Source organism: Ursus maritimus, unplaced genomic scaffold, assembly GCF_017311325.1.
Source record: "Ursus maritimus isolate PB19 unplaced genomic scaffold, ASM1731132v1 scaffold_10, whole genome shotgun sequence".
In the NCBI taxonomy this organism is placed as follows: Eukaryota; Metazoa; Chordata; class Mammalia; order Carnivora; family Ursidae; genus Ursus; species Ursus maritimus.
In genome coordinates, this window is record NW_024423344.1 from 59780812 (window position 1) to 59787153 (window position 6342).

The window sequence follows — 6342 nt, forward strand, 5'->3', positions numbered from 1 at the left end:
AAATGTAGAAGTTTTGTGATAAAGTTTACTAGCTGATAAACCCGTGCACGATTCAGGGTTCAGAGAAGCCGACTTTCCTATGCACTTGTTATAGAAATGTGTGTGTGACTGTGGGAGATGAGTGAAAAGACTCTGTCTTTTGCCTTTTGATGTGATGCTGAACCCTAACGCATGAAGAGGAAGCGGGCAAGAAAGTGGAGGGGAGCAAGGACCCGTTGCCCTACACAGCAAATAGGTGGGTACTAACTATGCTCGTCTCTCACCACCTCCAAATTCCGTGATGTTGGTGTCCTGCAGGAAACTTGGCAAACTTCGGCACTGACCTAAACCTGTATCGAGCTGTACAGTTGGGGAAGGTGTCACTGCTTCTGGGGAGCTGCTGTCCCCTGCCCATGAGGTGAGCCAGCAAAGAAGTGCCAACATGTGTGAGCTCACATAGTACCTGGTACTTCTTCACCGCCTTCTGATTATGAAAAGGAGACGGGTGCTGCTTTGCGTTACCTTCCAAATCACGCACAGTATGTCTCTCCTGGCCTACCCGAACCAGTATATACTGAAACACTTCAGGAAACGTAATTTAGCAGAGTCATGTGAATGTATCGTAAAGCCACCGCAGTGCAACTCATGAACCCCGCATCCAAACAGGACTCCTAAAACCGTATGTAGCTTCTAAATGAAACGGGAACGGAGTCATGTTCCACCAGCTCTGATACAACTGGGAACAAGTTGTTCTTATCCCCACAAAAAGATACGAAAACTATTTTCCACCTTTAGCTGGTGTTCATGGTTTTTCTACTGGGGTCTCGCTCCCCTGCTTACAACGGGATACTGAGATGTAGAGTTAACTACCATTAACATACTTTGTAGTCATTGATAGGGGAAGGTTAACGGGGAAATTTTTATACACACATAATGTCGGGAGTTCAGCTAAGCTACTCCATGTCGTTGTTGCCTCAGTGTCCATTTTCTTTGGCCAGGCAGCCCGTGAAGGCCTCACACCGACACTAGCCCCTCACACAAGCACAGGCTCTAGCTAGCAGCCTGCAGAGTCACTAGCAAATGGAAGCTCCTGAAATGACTTTCCAAACAGCCCTTGTGATAAACAGTCTCTTCCCCTTCCAGGCCCCTTAGATAAGAACCCACAGAGATTACCAAAACCCCACTTTTTATGTGTTTGTTTCAATTGACCAAACCAGCCATAGCCTGGGAATCCCAAAGCACTCTACTAGTGGACCCTAATAAAGGCATTTGACCCAGGTTCTATCGTTTGCTCTGCCTGCACTTAGCCTCGATCTCCCCTAGCAGCCCCTCCAGGTATGCCATGTACTTCCTCCAGGACCTATGAGGACAAACCTTGTTCTTTCAATTTCTCTTGTGCTCTTTTCTTAAACCTCGGTTCACCATCCAACATCCCGAGGCTTTGCTGAAATGTTAATTTAATGAAGTCTTAACACATGCATACACAAACAAATCTATTCGTATGAAAATAAGAAAGAACTGCTGATAACTATTGTAGTTTTGTTTCTGTGACTCTTCTCATAATTATAGCTGGTATTTATAATTACTTTCTCCCCCATCCAATCTATATGTCTTTGGTCTTAGAAAGAACCTCAGTTGGCTGTGATTTTTGCCAGCTGGGTTGACCAAAGCCGTGATCCCTAGAGCATGAGCCACACTGGGGTTATGGCCGTTTTTCATCGACTTCAATCACAGGACATGGGAGTACTAAGGAGCACCGCTAGATTTCCTACCTTCCAGATGTATTCCTCATCCCTCCTTCTGCATGGTAGCAACCGCAATCCTGCCTCAGTTATCAAAATCAATCAGTAAAATAACACCCTTCTTTGCCAGTTGGTTCATTGGTATGAGGAACCCAAAGTGTTTATGTGGCAGTCTCAACTTCTGCATGAATGGACCACTGCTTGTGCATGTGGAGGAAGTATCCCCGATTTGGAACTAAGAACTCTGCATCACCAGAGCCCAACACGGCAGGGATAGGAAACAAATATTTTGCCAGTTGATTACCATGTGATTATCTCCATAAATATATTGCCACTGCATACCCCTTTAGTCCTAGAAACAGAGTCAACAACACCTTAACATCTAATCAGATTAGAAAAACAACTCCAGATAACTAAGAATCAATTCACAGAATGTATCCATTAAGGTTCTGTTTTCTGAAAACATTTTTAGTAGAAAATTGTCTGTCAGTTCATGTTCAATCAGAAAAGCAGAACCACTAGAAGGGAGATAAAGACTGTTTTTAAGGCTCTTGGCATTGTTTCTGATTCCGGCGCTTGAAATCTATAGAGCAGGCAGTCAGGAATAAAATCCTTTTGTACCTACTTTTTGTTTTATAAATTATTTTGGAATGGGACATTGCTTCTCCCTTTATATTTGCAAATATTATACATGCAATTTTATACTCATTTTGTAAATTGTTCAATTATTTTTATTTCATCTGTAGTCAAACCATCTCAAGATGGGTTTATTTAATTTTTTAATTTACTTTTTATTTATTTTTATTTTTTTTCTTTTTCTATTTACTTTTTTCCGTTTAGTAGACTTATCTTGGCTTGAGTTCTTCTTTTGCCATCTTTGTCTCTTTCCACCCTTTGTGTTAAGTAGTTTTTGTAGTTGTCTCCATGCTGATGATGTGCTCTGAAATCCTGAAGAGATTATTTTATTTGTAACTCAAGACTCCTGCCCTGTGGTAACATGGAAAACAACACAGACTCGGACATCAACCCGACGGATCAGCCCAGCCTGTGTGGTTTTCTTTTCTCTCTCCAGTGTTGTTTTTTTGTTCCTGTTGTTGTTCTGTGTTTTGTTGTGTTGCAGAGTGGAAGAGTTTCATCTTTATAGAAACATCCCAGGATAGGCAGTTCATGTTATAGTTTTTCACGTGAAATCGCCTATGAAATTTCATTTCATAGGCAGGGGAGCACAACCATCTCGCATCTCTGTGAGGGCTTGCCCTCCCGTCATGAACTTTTATCTGGCTCAAGGGTTAAGTCAGTGGTACCACATCTCTTTTTTTTCTTCCTTTTTTTTTGGGGGGGGGGCGTCTTTATTTATTTTATTTAATTTTTACTTTTTATTTAAATTCACTTAATTAACATATAATGTATTATTAGTTTCAGAAGTAGAGGTCAGTGATTCATCAGTCTTAATAATACCCAGAGCTCATTACCTGATGTGCCCTTCTTAATGTCTATCACCTGTTACCCCATCCCTCTACCTCCCTCCTCTCCAGCAACCCTCAGTTTATTTCCTATGATTAAGAGTCACTTATGGGTTGTCCCATGTTTCTTTAACTGTTCAGTAAAATTCCTTATGAGGAATATGCTGACTTTAAACGGTAGGATGTAGAGTTTTATTTCAAGATGTTTGCCTACTGGGAAAGTAGTAGGCTGAAGTTGGTGTCAGGAAGAAGAAAGGATAGAGGATAGAGTTTAGAACATACTGACACTGTAGGCAGAGAAAAATGATGCAGTAAATATAATAATGTGTCATTTCTTGAGCACTTACCAGTGCTCATGTGTCAGAATTTTAAGTTAAGTTATTAAGGTAAATTATTCATCTAATCTTCATCTTATTGAACAGGTGTTATGACATTATCATTGTTATTACTGCTAAATTCAAGAAATTATAAACTTAATAAATTTGAGAAAATAAGACAGTAAGTCATTTATCCAGGATCATACAATTAATAATTTAATACAAAGAGAGGCTATCTGAATCCAGAGTACCTGGAATCTTAAAAATTTTATACTGTGAGGAAGGAGAGTGATGAATGAAATATCATTTGCTTGATAGAGGCAATCATTTCTCTCACTCATACACACATCACATACTGATCAAATATTGAGACCAACTAGAGCAGCAAGAGTGTGCAACCAAAGTTGAAGCAAGGTTAGTACAGAAATCTAGCATCGAAAAGCTAGAGAATTCAATTTCATTCTTTTTCTATTTTGATCTTCTGTGATAACTTCCTAAAAATATATAAGGAAGGAGCAAAGCAAAAATAGCAAATAAGCTGATATAACTGAACATGGGCAGGGATAAAACGACAAACCAAATTTCTCTTGCTTTGTTGGAGGAGGTAACAGAGAAAACATGACCCTCAGTTGCCCCAAGAACTGGACTCTGCAATCGGAGGCACCTCACCTTCTCCCCTGTGCTTAAAATGTACACTGTCCCCCCTGATCCCACAGTGGAGACTGTTTCAAGGACCAGACTTGAGAGAACAATGTATTGTTGAGACCATCTGGACAGTATACCATGATTGAACCCAGTTAAGACCTCTATATAAATGTTTATATCATGGCAGGTGGGGGCAGAGATCTACTCATCTTGTGGCTACCCTAGACAAGCCTCGTAAGTAAGTTCCCTTGCTTGTCCAACCTGCCACCTGACCAATCTGGAAGGGCTGCCTCTTTCTTTGGTCTCCCCTTGCCCTCTGTGTTGGGGAGACAGTTTGTGAACCAACATGCTTTCCTTATATTCTCTTCAGGACATACATCAAAATCTCAAAGTCTTTATAAAGAGTTATACTAATTTCCTCACTAATGAAAGGAAGTGAAGGACTACCTGTAGATTGCTTTCTGCCTTACTCAATCCACTGGTATCAAAGATGCCCTTGAAATAGTGGAGCTGGCTTGAGTGTGGGGAGAGAATGGATAATAGTACAAAACCACAGAAGGATGAAAGGAGACTGATGCAAGCAAGGAGCTTGAAGAATAGTACCGGGACTCAGTGAAGCACAGTGGGAAACAATATAACAGAACTCCCTACTGATGAGAAGTGAGACCTTCCAACATCCCACGCGGTCGTGCTGGTGTCTGAGACGGAGCAGCTCAACATGAGCAAAAGCCTCATGCTGTGAGAGAGGAAAAGGAGTGTGGCTGAAAAAGCTAATGTGAGTCCTGATCAGAGTGATGATTAAGCTGTCTCTCGCTCCGTCTCTCTCTCTCTCTCTCTCTCTCTCTATATATATGTCAATTCAAAAATATATTCAAAATGTATATAGTGTATATAGAATTACATAAAATGTCTATATGTGTTCATATTCAAAAAGCATATAAAGAATGAGAATAGAATGAATATCATAGGTTCCTGAAGATTTCACATACAGTGAAGAACTTGTAAGCAATACATTTGTTGGGAAAAGAAAATAATGAAAATAGGCAAAGAAATAGTGGTCTAAGCTTTTAAAAAGAGTTATTTTTTCCCCCATATTCTTTCTGATATCCATTCCGCATTATGACTTTAGCCGGTTTTTTCTTTAGCAAAAATAATGTGTTTAAATGCATGTAGCCATTTATGGCAATTCATTTCATTAGTTGCAATGTTCACTCTTAACATATGTATCTATCTCAAGAATGAAGTCAGAGCCTACTTCACTTCTCCCTAATTCATTTTCCTTCTTTTTTTTTAATGTATTTATTTATTTGAGAGAGAGGGAGAGCAAGGGGTGGAGAAGCAGAGGGAGAGAGAGAGTCTCAAGGAGACTCCCCCGGAGCACGGAGTCTCGATGTCAGGACCCTGAGGTCATGAACCGAGCCGAAATCAAGTCACTTAACTGACTGAACCACCTGGGCGCCCCTAATTCATTTTCTTTCTGACTGCATTTCCCTCTTTGTTTTTATCTCTCTCCACCTGCCCTCTCATTCTTATCTTCTCATCTATAAAAAGATTTCTATTTATTTATTTAAATTTTGATGATGTATTTATGTGACAAAATATTTCCTGAGCACTAAGTAGTACAAAAGATGACTTTTTAAGAAATAATAGATGATAACAAATATTAATCTCATGCCAGACTAGAGCGACGATAGGGTCATCCTTTGCTTCCTCTCTTCTCCCCCACCTGGAGTTTTGTCTCCTTCTCTCTACACACAGTGTGGCTATGAATAACCAAAACCTCACTTTGAGCTCTCTTGCCTGGTAAAAATACCTCCTGTTACTCAGCAGGGGCATGGTCTCCCTCTGCAGACACATTAAATCTCTATTATGAATTTTCTGTATTCCTGCTATTACTTTGTTTGTTCTTTCTGAAGGTGACCATTGGCCAACTGTGCTACAGGGCTGGAGTATTAATGGGCTGCTTCTCTGAGCCAAGCAGGTTTCCCCCGTAAGTGGGCCCTCCGTTTAGGTCCAAACTGTATGATGTGCCGCTCTCCTTCCATGTACTGGGCCCCAGATAAGAGGTTGAGGATTTACTGACATTCCTTCCATATCTCTGGTCTTTTCTCATTTCCCTTTCTTACATTAGTAAGAGTTGAAGCCCCTTACAGAAATGTAGAGCCCCTGGGGCCGCGGTACCTTGACTGCTGCCAC